The sequence below is a fragment of the Urocitellus parryii genome, chromosome 7 (genome assembly GCF_045843805.1).
Source record: "Urocitellus parryii isolate mUroPar1 chromosome 7, mUroPar1.hap1, whole genome shotgun sequence".
NCBI lineage: Eukaryota > Metazoa > Chordata > Mammalia > Rodentia > Sciuridae > Urocitellus > Urocitellus parryii.
In genome coordinates, this window is record NC_135537.1 from 116,332,633 (window position 1) to 116,344,454 (window position 11,822).

Below are 11,822 nucleotides of genomic sequence, written 5' to 3' on the forward strand. Positions count from 1 at the left end.
CTCGTGGTGTGGACGGGGGATGCCTTCCGACCTTCAGCTGGCCTGTGGAAAGAGAAGGGGAAGGGAGGAGATGGTGGCCAGGACGAGAGCCACTGGGGCTGCTCTGAGCATCTCGGCCAGCTGAGTGGGCGCTCCAGGGCAGAGACTGTCCACAGAGAAATCTTGGGAGGGAGGAGCTGGCAAGGTCCTGTGCCCTCTTCACGCTCAGTTACCGAGCAGGGACTCAGCTGTCGAAGGCCGCGGCCTCTTTTTGAATGCAGCAATTGGGGCTGTTCTTCCAACCACACTTCTTGTACCTGAGCCACAACTCCTTTCTTGCAAGATGAGTGGTCTTTCTTCCTAGCTGACATACGTCCCCTCCCGCCCTCCCTCCCTCGCTCTCCCTTTGTTTCCATGAAGTGCAGGGTAAACCATTTTGACGTTTTAATTCTAGTGCGTGCCTCTTTTCATCAGCCTGTTAACTGTGTGAACGCACAGGCGTGAGCACAGGGGACACTTGCATGTTTCCCTGAGCATCTGATATCCCAGGTCTACCGCCACTGTGAGCTGGCAAAGCCTGAGGCCCAGGGACAAGGCCTGAGAGAGCCTTGGACACACACAGATGGAGAGCAGGTGCTGGAGCCGCCTGCCGCCTGCGGAGGAGCTGGAGCTGCTGGGAGAGGCTGGCGAGGGGGCTGCTTCTCATTTCCCTTCCCAGGGAGGGTCTCCTGCTGCCTGCCCCTCCCCAGGCTGCTTTCCAGGCCCCAGTCGCCAGCACCTGAACATGCTCACTGATTCCTGACTTGCCATTTTGGTTTCAGGAAATTTGATTTTAGCAAACACATCTTGCTTTTACTGTTTTTGGCTGGTGCCTTTGTGGATGGGGTTTAGAGAGAGGCTGCATGGGCCCCAGGCCAGAAGGCACTTTCCTGGAGCAGAAATGAGCCAACTTGTCCACTACTGCGGGCTCTGTGACCCAGGCGACCAATTCGCCTGCTGCCATCAGGTTGACCCAGCGACACCCTGCCCTGCTCTCTTCCTCTTCCACCAGTTCTCGTCCTCATCCATGAACCTCCCGTCTTGGTCTCTGGCCCTCCTCCCCCGTCTCTGCCCTCTGGATGGTGCCTACTCCTCCTTCTCTGTTCTAGCCCCGTGTCCCCTGGTTTCCACACATCTTCCCTGGATCCCCATCCCGAGACTCTGGCCCTCTTTAGCTGCTCTTCCAAGGGGAAAAGTGGTCTTGTTCTTTGTCTTGATACAGAGCTTTCAGTTACAAAAGGGATGAGGCCGTGAAGTCAGAGCCTGGATGGGGGCATTGGAAAGGGGGAGGCCCAGGAAGGGAGGGTGGCAAACAGTGGTTTGGGATGGATGGGGACAGAGCTGAGACTCTCCTTTAGGCTGGTTTGGCTGAGTTGGTTGTTTGGGTTAATTTTGTCTAATTCTGTGGTGGACACTGTGGAGCACTGCCTAGGTCCCTTCTTGAGATAAAAAGTGATGGATTGATTCCTCTGCTGCTAGAAGTACTGCCAGAAGACAACCTTTTCTGCTCTCTGTAGAAGGTGCTTTAGCTAAAGAATGACACTGTGCCCAAGGTCATACTCCCTTTTTAGGGGCAGCCTATATCCCATAACTGATGGATGCAAGGGTATAAAGGCCTGTCTTAAGTCAGTTTTGTGTTGCTGTAACAAAATATCCAAGGCTGGATACCTTTTAAAGTAAAGAGGTTTATTTAGTTTATAGCCCTAAAGGTTCAAAAGCATGGTGCTGGCATCCACTCAGCCCCGATGAGGGCCTTATACAAATGGCATCATAATGGTGGAAGAGATATTTGAGGAGCACCTCACTTTTACTCACCCACTCTCAAAGGCTAGTTCCTACATCAATTCCAGCATTCTTGCATCACAGGAGTGGAGCCTCCATGATGTGCTTCCCTTCCACTAAGCCCCATTTCCTGAAGGGACTATCACTCAACACCACCACTGGGGACCAAGCTGCCAGTGCCCAAGCCTTTAGGAGATAAACCATATCCAGGCCATGGTGAGTCCAACCCCTCTCCCCTCTCTGACTGCCCAGGAGAGTGCAAGTTCAGCTGCTCCCTCTGCCCCCTCCTGCTAACCTCCTTTCCTGTTCACAGAGTCCCCTCTAAGAGCACTTCCTAGTAGGTGGGTTCTCTGTTTCACAGTCTGCTCCCCGGGGAACTCAACCCCCAGAACCTCCCCACGCTGTTCCTCTGTACTGCAGACTAGGGATTTTGAGTGGTGATGATCCCCAGTTTGTGGTCACCATTTCACGCCTGAGAATTAAAACCATTTGTAACCAAATATTCATTGGAAACCTATTCTGTGGCAATCCCCAGCTGAGCCATGCCACTAACATTTGTAAATTGCCTCAGTGATCCCTCTGAGAGAATTTAATTAAAATGAAACATTTTAAGTCACAGGGCAGGGCAAAGTGTCAGGAACGGACAGGCCCCAGAGTAGGACCTGCTCCCAAGAAGGATAAGGGGAAGCTGAGATCTTGGTATTCAAAAGGCGATGGAGACCTAGGATTGGGTCAGCATTGAGTCCAGGGCTGAAAGGCCCAGGTAACTAAGTCAGGGGGCATCACCGTGTTTCAAAGGAAGGAAAGCAGGAAACATTGGGGGTCTGGGCCCTCATAAAGGGGCTAGTGTCTGCAAGGCAGGTGTCAAGTCCCCACCGACAGACTGATGGACTGCACTGGGGCATCTGAGCCTGGGGTACCCCCCCATCCCAGGAGGATGCCAGCTGCCACCTGCTGGGGGTGGGCACAAGGTTTGCTGTCCACCTCATCGGGTGCCTCTAAGTGAAGCCCAGCTAAGTCTAAAAGGTGATAGTTGAGAAGAGTCTAAAGAAGCCGAACTTGGGCAGCGAATAACAGGTGTCCCAAGTCCACTCCTGCAGACGCTGCCGCTTGGGAAGCAGGGCCAGCTCTTCCTATGGTGGCTGGAGAAGAGTTTCCCTGTGGTGTGCTCCAGCTCTGGGTACTCTGTGGTTGGTTCCGTGTGGTGCTGGTGTGGCCTCCAGTAGGGACATGTGGCTGGAACTCCTGCTCTGCCGCCTCAATCCATCCCGTGGAGCTGCTGGGGTGGTGGAGGAGGGAGGGCACAGTGTGGGTTCGAGCTGGTTAATGCTCAAATCAGGCTTATTTCTGCACGTGGCGTTTGAGAGCCGCAGGGCAAGCGCAGGTTGGCCTGGAAGACCTTTCCTCCCCCAGCACACCTTCCTCTGGCTGAGGGTGTAAGGGTGGTGCACGCCAGGCCGCATGGTTAAGAAATCTCAGTTACGTTGAGGACATGGTGATGATTGACAGGGCTGGGAGAGAGGCCGGATGGGCGGAGCTGGAAGGACTCCATGCAGTCATGGGTGAGCCTGGCTCAATCTCCGGAGCCACAGAAACCTCAGGAGGGCCTTGAGCAGGGAATGGGCACCACCACATTTGGTTCTAGAAAGATCACTATGAGGCAAGGATTGTAGACCATCGAAGACTTGGAAGGAGGTTCTAGCAATAATCCAAGTGACAGGATGATGGTGACCTCACTTGATGTGGTGTCAGTGAACAGGAGGCCAGTGCACGGCTTTGAGGGGAACAAAGAGCGAAGGATAGTGGGGACAAGGAGGTGGGCAGCAAGGCCCATGAGGACACAGGCTCAGCTTCTCAGGAAGAATCCATGAGGACTTGCGATGGGAACTTGTCAAAGCACTTTTCAAGACTAGTGTGGTGTTGCTCATGGATGATCCCAGCAATTGGGGAGGCTGAGGCAGGAGGATCACAAATTCAACACTGTCTATGAAATAAAATAAAAAGGGCAGGCATGTTGCTCAGTGGTAGAAAGCCCCTAAGTTCAATCCCTAGTTCCACATTTTTCTTTTCAAATAAAAATTGAAAAAATTGTATTGATAAAGATTGAATATATTCAAGGTGTACAATATGAAGATTTGGCATATGTGTGCGTGGTATAATATCAACCACAGTCAAGTGTGTAACACATCCATGACTACCCATGTGTATGGTTGATCTTAGAACTCATTTATCTTATCACTGAAAGTTGGTACCTTTTGACCCAAATCTCCCCATTACCCCCACCCCCTGGCCCCTGCCAACCACTGTCTCCTCTCTGCATGTATGAATTAACTTTTAAAAATTCCACTTGCAAGTGAGAACTGTTCTGTATCTGGTTTATTTCCTTCAGGTTCATCCATGTTGCTGCAAATGGCAGAATTTCTTTTTCTTTTATGACTAATATTCCATTTTTTTGTATGTGCTACAATTTTTCTACCTCACTGATGGGTACTTAGATTGTTTCCCTGTATCATAGTCAGCTTTTTCACTACTGTGACTAAAAGACCTAACAAGAATAATTCTAGAGGATGAAAAGTTTATTTGAGGGCTCACAGTTTCAGAGGTCTCATTCTATAGACAGCAGGCTCTAGGTGAGGCTGAAGAGCGTGGTGGAGGGAAGCAGCTCACATGATGATCAGTAAGCAGAGAGAGAGAGAGAGAGAGAGAAATCTCCACTTGCCAAATACAAATATATACCCCAAGGGCACACCCCCAGGGACCCACCTTCTCCAGCCACACCCCACCTGCTTCCAGTCACCACTATTAATCCCATCAGGGGATTAATTCGCTGATTGGGTTAAGGCTCTCAAACCTAATCATTTATCCTCTAAACCTTTTTGCATTGTCTCACAAAGGAGCTTTTGGGGAATACCTCACATCCAAGCCATAATACCCTATCTTGGTTATTGTACATTTTGCTGTGATGAACATAAGGGTATAGATATCCCTTTGGGATACTAATCTCATTTCCCTTGTATATAAGCCCGGAAGTGGGATTGCTGGGTCATATGGTTGATGTATTGGTAACGTTCGGAGGAGGACGTGGGACCTCCTTTAAAGGGCCAGGGCCTCTTTCAGCAGTGACCTTCTGCATGCCTGGCAGATGAACAGCATAATAAAATCCATGATCTCTGTTTAGCCAGTGAAGACCAGGCGAGACCAGGCCTTGAATCTGTGTGATTAAGTTGATTTCATCAAGCAGTTAGTACACATGTCCAATGACGTTCTGGTGTTGTCTGGGCCCCTTCTTCTCCCTGTCACGCTGGTGAGATACCTCGTCATGAGGCAATACAGTAGCGCCTGCCGCTCAGGATCTGGCACCTGAAAGACCAGGATAAATTACTTCATTTTTCCCAGTCTCAGCTTTCACATCTGCAAACTGTGGTGAAGTTCAAAGTAATGAGTAACATTCTCAGCACAGCGCCCGACTTGCAGTAAACCTCCATAAATGTTAGCCAACATGGGCATTATTACCTGTCCCTTCGTGTGAGTGTGTTCTGGCCCCATCACCCCTCCGCTCGTGGGGAGGTCTGCACTTGGAGAGGTGCTCGGTGCTCAGGTCCACAGTGAGCAACCGGCCACTCTTCAGCTGCTTTCACTGACCCCTCTACCCTCTCTCCCCAGACCCTTCCAGAGCGTCAGAACAATGGTGGAAAACCTGTCTGATTATAGTCAAAAGTCTCTCTGGGAAGCTCCAACCCTTCCAGGGTAATTTGGCATGATTTTACGGAAGTGAGCCTTGGGGAAAATTCAACTGTCAAGCGTAATTTGGCACTTGAAACATGAAAGAAAAAGCCTCCTGATTTCTTTTCATCTACATTCCTCCTCTGCACTCTGTCCAGTCTTTTGCTTTCTTTCTCAGGGGTCATTACCCCACAACAGGGCCCAGAGGTGAGTAGCAGTGGCTGGTGGCCATCTCTCCACCCTCCTTCCGTCGTCAGCTCTCCTTCCAGCCTGGGCACCTCTGAGACACGCTGTGGCTTCTGGTTTCTGGAAGGTGGGAGGCGTTCCCAAGTGCTAGACGCTCCTATTTGTAGACAGTTGGTGATGGGCTAAGGTCATCCTAAATATTATCTGGGTGAACAGAAAACAAAGGGAAACTTTTCTTTGTGTTTAAAATGGCACACTTCTAGAAGGCTCTTTCCCACCTCCTCCTGCTCTGATTTGAAGCTGTGCTGTCTGTTTAATCAGACCTGGAGAAGGTTGGGGTGCCAGCTCCCTCATTGGCCAGCCATGTGACTGGCAGGCTACCTCACCATGCCATCCAGGCAGATGCCCCAGAGATGAGCAACCGACCGTGTACCTGCTGCAGGATACCTGCAGCCAGCACCAGCCTCCTGAGCGATTAAGGACTCTGGCTGCTGTTGAGCTCCGCATTCCAAATCCTCTGTAACTGTGCTGACCAGAATGATGCAGGCAGGGGTTCTAGGAAACCACCCCAAGAGTAGGTGCTGTGGTACGTGAACTTGGTTTGTACTTTCAGAAATTCATGCTGGCATTTGATGGTCACTGTGCTAGTGATGAGAGATGCAGCATTTAAGAGGTGACAGGGTTGATAAGAGGCACTAATACCATGCTTGTGGAAGTGAGTTGACCCTTGTGGGAACGTGCTGTCACAAGAGAGCTATGCTTCCTCTTTTGCACACGTTCACTGGGCTTCACCTTCCACCATGTTGTGATGAAACTTGAATGCCTTTGCCAGATGTTGCTGCTGTGCCCTTGGATTTCCCAGCTTCCAGAACCAGAGGCTAAATAAACTTCTTTACAAATTACCCAGTCTCAGGTGTTCTGCTATAGCAATGGAAAACTGAGTTGGTGGCTAAATTGACACTGAGCAAATCTACTACAGAGCTATAAAAGTTATGTAAGCTGAGTGCTTGGCCCATGAGGACATTTCGTCCTCAGGACTTGCCCTTGTCCTCCCGTTTCTCCCTTTTATTGTTCCTTGCCTACCTGAATCCTTTATTGCAAGGGGACTGGGGGAGATCTAGAGTGAGCACAGGCATCCTGTGTGTGTGTAGGACAGAAAATGAGTGCACACCATTCTGAGACCAAAATGCATAGATTTGGATATTCTGGGCTTTTGCTTTTTATTATTTTCGTGTGGTTGTTGAAGTTTTTCCTAATGTCCTGCTCAGGTAGAAGTGTCTGCCTAGGCCTGGAAAGCTAGCTTTTTTGGCTACTACCATGGCCACCACCCACCTCACTCCTCTCATTTTCTATTTTATTTAATTCACACACAGAACCACCTTTTGTCTATGCCAACCACACATTTTCTGTTTTTTATTAAGCAACTGATTTTAACTGAAGAGAGTCTAAAATCCATAAATAACACAATGGAACAATCTCTTTGGAGCAATAGCCTGCCTTAAACCTTGGGGCGCTCAGTAACAGAATTTGAAGCCTTGGAGACCCATCTCATTAACTTTACCTGTTAGGATTTTCTGAGGCCATGCCACAGATACATGGAATTTTCTTTCCAATAATCACTCCCTCCCAGGCTGGGATGTGTGGGTAGATTCTTCTGTGCAAGCAGTGAGACAGAAACCAAGTAGCGCGACTATTTCCGGGTCTACAGGGACAATATAATATTTGCACTGAAGGGTAAGACACCCCTTATCTGGTTATCCTCAGGCTCCTTGGATACTCCTCTTCTGGATTCATTGAGGTGATGTGGGTTCACATCTGTCTGTCTTTGTATCTATCACCAGTTACAGTCATACTTGTCCTGATTACAGACCATACAACCAAGGCATACAATTTGACCAGCCCTCCAAAGACTTTGCATGGCTTGGTTTTATAGTTTCTTTAGAGATTTTTCCACTGGCATATTTTAAGGTCACTTTCTCTTGACTCTATATTGGTTTGGTCAGTTAATATGACCATTATTCCTCTAACCAAGAAGGGCATTTGGATGGTGAGAGATCCACTGGTTTGGTTTATACCATCAAAGGTGGGCAAAAAAAAAAAAAAAGAAAAAGAAAAAAAAACAGACAAAGTTCTATTTATGGCACTGAAAATGAAGTGTCAAGAGTCCTTCCTTTTTATGAATTTTCTTATCTCTAGAGCAAGGGGTTCTCAAGGCCTCATCTCTGGACCATTAGCATTAGCATCACCTAAGAACTTGTTAGAAATGCAAAATCCTGCCCCTACCCTGGATTTACTGAATCAAAATCTCTGGGGATGGAGCGCAGCAAACTGCTTTACCAAGCCTAACCTCCAGGTGATTCTGAGGGCAGCTAAGTTGTGGAAACCTTGCTCCAGAGCCAGGAACACAGGGATTTCCTTGACAACTGCAGTAGCTATATATTTGTTCATACAGCTCACATGAGAGGCCCATGTGTGGCGTTGGAAACAGCCAGACCATTCAGACAAGAGACATGAGCTTTTCTCACCAGTACATTTGTCCAAGTCCTTAATGTTTGCAGGTAAAAACTTGGAGCTAAAGAAAGGAAAGGGGAACTGCCCAAGGTTAACCTGTTGGTGCAGAAATCAAAAAGGATTTTTAGCTCTTTGAATTCCCATTTCATTGTTCTTTCTGTTGAAACTCAAGGAGAGTTTGGGAGGGTGGGCAGGTGACAAGGAGGCTTGTTGGAGGTAACCGTGTACCAGGTTGAGTTAGCATTTCATCTAGGCTCCACCTTTTTCTATGAGTTGGATCTGGAATGCCCCTGCCCCCACAGCTTGTGTACTGAGAGCATGATTCCCAGCAGAAGGTTCAGGAGTAGGACTTTCAGGCAGTGGATGGGGCTCTGACCTCATCCATTTTCTGAATTAATCCAGTGATAGCTGGATGCACTACTGGGTGGTGATGGTAAGAAGGTGGGAGAAAGCAGGTCAGTGGAGGCGTGGCCTTGGGGACTGTATGTGTCGCTGGCCCTTCCTATCTCTCGCCCTCTGCTTCCTGCTGCCTGAGCTGAGCAGTATTCCTCCACCTTGACCTTCCGCCATGGTGTTCTTCCTCACCCCAGGCCAAGGGCAGTCTAGTCAACTGACCAGGTACTGAACTTCCGAAACCATGAGCCAACATAATCTTTTCCTCCCCTAATTTGTTCTTGTCAGGGATTTTGGTCACAGCCATGAAGAGTTAACTGACACAGGGGGCCAAGAGGAATCATCACACCCATGTCTCCATGTCTCAGTTTCTTTATCTGAAAAACAGAACCATAATCCATGTTGCATCTACCACCAAAGAGGCACAAAAACAGCCTGCAACATTGTCAGGTGGAGTCTGTCTACAGTGCAGCAGCTGCTGCCACCACAGCTGTTTCAGCCAGTGTCAGCTGTCCTGCCCGCCTTGCTCTGGCAGATAGGAGGGAGACAGAACACCTTGTTAGGAGGCCTCAGCTCTGGCCTCCAGGAGGAACTGTCCTTTCCTTTCATTGACTAGTTCAGATGACAGCCTTTCCTATTCTTGGTCCCTGCCCCATCCAAACCAGCAAAACAGCCACTTATGTGATAATCATTTTATCACACAGCTGCTATTGTAAATAAGGGATGGAGGCCCTGTGTGGATCTAAATGCAAATGCAGATCCCCTGCCAAACAGTGAGGTGAAAGCTTTCCTATTAGCAGGCAGGAGATAGGAGAGTTATTTTAATGTTAAAACATCCCCATGCAAGGAGAGCAATTTCTCCTGTTGAGCAGTGGCCTCATTTTCTCTCCATGACCACCGTGCCCATAATATGATAATTTTTACCTTTTTAAAGTTTGCTGAAGGAAAAAGGACAGTCATCTATCTTTGGAAATGGCTCCTTCTGCATTCAATTTTATCTACAAAAATGCAGATATTTGTCTATTTGGTGAATGAATGGCCTGGAAAAAGCTGAGAGATGAAGATGGCTTCAATGCTGTGACGTGTAGGGATTCAAGGTCTGCACTTGACTCCGTGAACTCCCCACCGGCGCGCTCGCTGTGTGATGGTATTTGCCCCGTCTCAACTAATCGGCTCTTTTTCTTCCCTCTGTGTAGTCAATCTCCTTGGGCAGAGAAAAGAGGAATTGAGAGGGAGAACAGAAGGAGAAGAATAAGGACGACTAAGTCATTCTGCAGAGCAGTTATGCAGCAGTGGGCTGGGAGGCATTAAAATGGGCCCTGCTCTCTGCATGTCACAGATCAGAAGCTTTTAGAGCACCCACTTAGCCTTGCTGAGGCTTCTTAGCCATTAAACGTTGGATATAATGCATTTGCCTGGATAGAGAGAAGGGGCTGCATGTCTTCCAAGCCCACCTCCCAAGGCTGTCCTTGCCTTGGTTTCCTGTGCTGTCAGTGACAGGCTGGTGTTGGCCTTATTTTTCAAGCAAGGGAGTGCACTTAGGTGTTTGTCCTGCCAAGATTGTACAGCCAGCAAAAAAGCTATAGTCAGTCCTCATTATTAGCAAATTCTGTACTTGTGAATGTCTCTGCTTCCCAAAATTTATTTGTAACCTTAAAATCATGGTCATGTGTGGATAATGCACAGAACTACAAAAAAATTGGAATTGCTCAAAGGGCAGGTTCCCAGCTGAGTTCAAGCAAGGTGACTCTGCCTTCTTGTGTCAGCTCAGACTATGAGCTAGAGTATTTCCTATGGTTTATTTAGGGGCAGTTTCCCTGTTTTCATGTTTGTTGTTGGTGATTGGACCCCAGGCATAGGGCTGGAGGGAGGCCTACTGCTAGGAGCACCACAGGAAGAACACATGTATGTTAGGTACTTTCATGCAGGTATGAGGCACAGTGCTGCTGGCCATGAGTTCCATGCTATGAGTCAGCCACAGGTATTAAAAAAGATGTCTTAACAGAAGCACGCATAAAACAAGGTTGTATATTGATCAGTGGATGAAAATGTGACCAAAGGCTCCAGGAATTTAGCTTGTGTTCCCAGAGAACCAGTGTATAGTACATGGTACTGTCCAATCTGGGCTGTGGAGGAGCCTTTGCCTGGCAAAGCTGGGGAGGCAGTAGAATCCTTCATCCCTTAGATGGGCACCAGTGTACCCATTTCCTCCTGGCAACATCGTACTGGCTCCTACTAGCTACCTACGAGTACTGTCCTTATTTTACAGGTAAGCCAACAGTGCTTGGGAGCTAAGGGGTGTGCCCAAAGTCAGATGACAGGAAGAAGAGTGACAACCCGCATGAGATCAAGGTCATGCTGTCCACCACTGAGCCCTATGAGAGGGGAGGAAAGAGGGGCCAGGAGCATGCATGGCATGTCCTCAACAGGATGCCTGTCTGCTGGGAATTTACATTCTAGTACACTAATTTTTGTTGTTTTAGACTATGGTAAATGCCAGTGGGGTTGCCCAGCATGGCTGTTTGGGAACTGGCCACCCAGTCTCAGGGTCAGGCCTCCAGAACCCCCATGGTGTTTTCACTGTGTGATGCTTCCTGGCCACCAGGCCACACTGAAGCAGGGAAGAATGACTTTGAGAGGGTAGTGGAGTGTCTGCTCTCTCTCCCTTGGGGATGTTGGGAGTGGAGTCAAGTAAGATCAAGGCTCTAGAACACGCATCTACTATGTTTTCTTGATGAAAACCCATGAGCAGCCTTGGCTTCCTATTCTTTCTGTTGGCTTGGTTGCTCAGCTTGTCACTGGATTCTCTGAAATTCTTGTGTCCTTGTCATTGTCACCATCGTCAATCATCTCCTGAGCTTGCTCAGGTCATCTTCAATCATGACAATCAGAGTGAGCCTACGAAACACACAGATCCAAGACTTTACCCAATCCAGCCCTTGATGCGGGGCTGTGGCTCCACTCAGTGTCAGTCAGATTCAGAAAGAAGACCGGGGAATCCTCACAAAGCAGCCAGAACCCTGATCCCACGCTTTCTGGGGTCAGCTCTTTGGCTGTTGCTAAGCTTCTAAGCTGTCAAAATGTGTCAGAACAGCCAGAGGGGTTGACCGCCTGAAGCCAAGTCATCTCTAACTGACAGCCATACTGTGTGGAGTCTCTCTTGTAGATACAAGCAGAACATTGAGAGTCAGAGGTGAGGCAGGCTCACG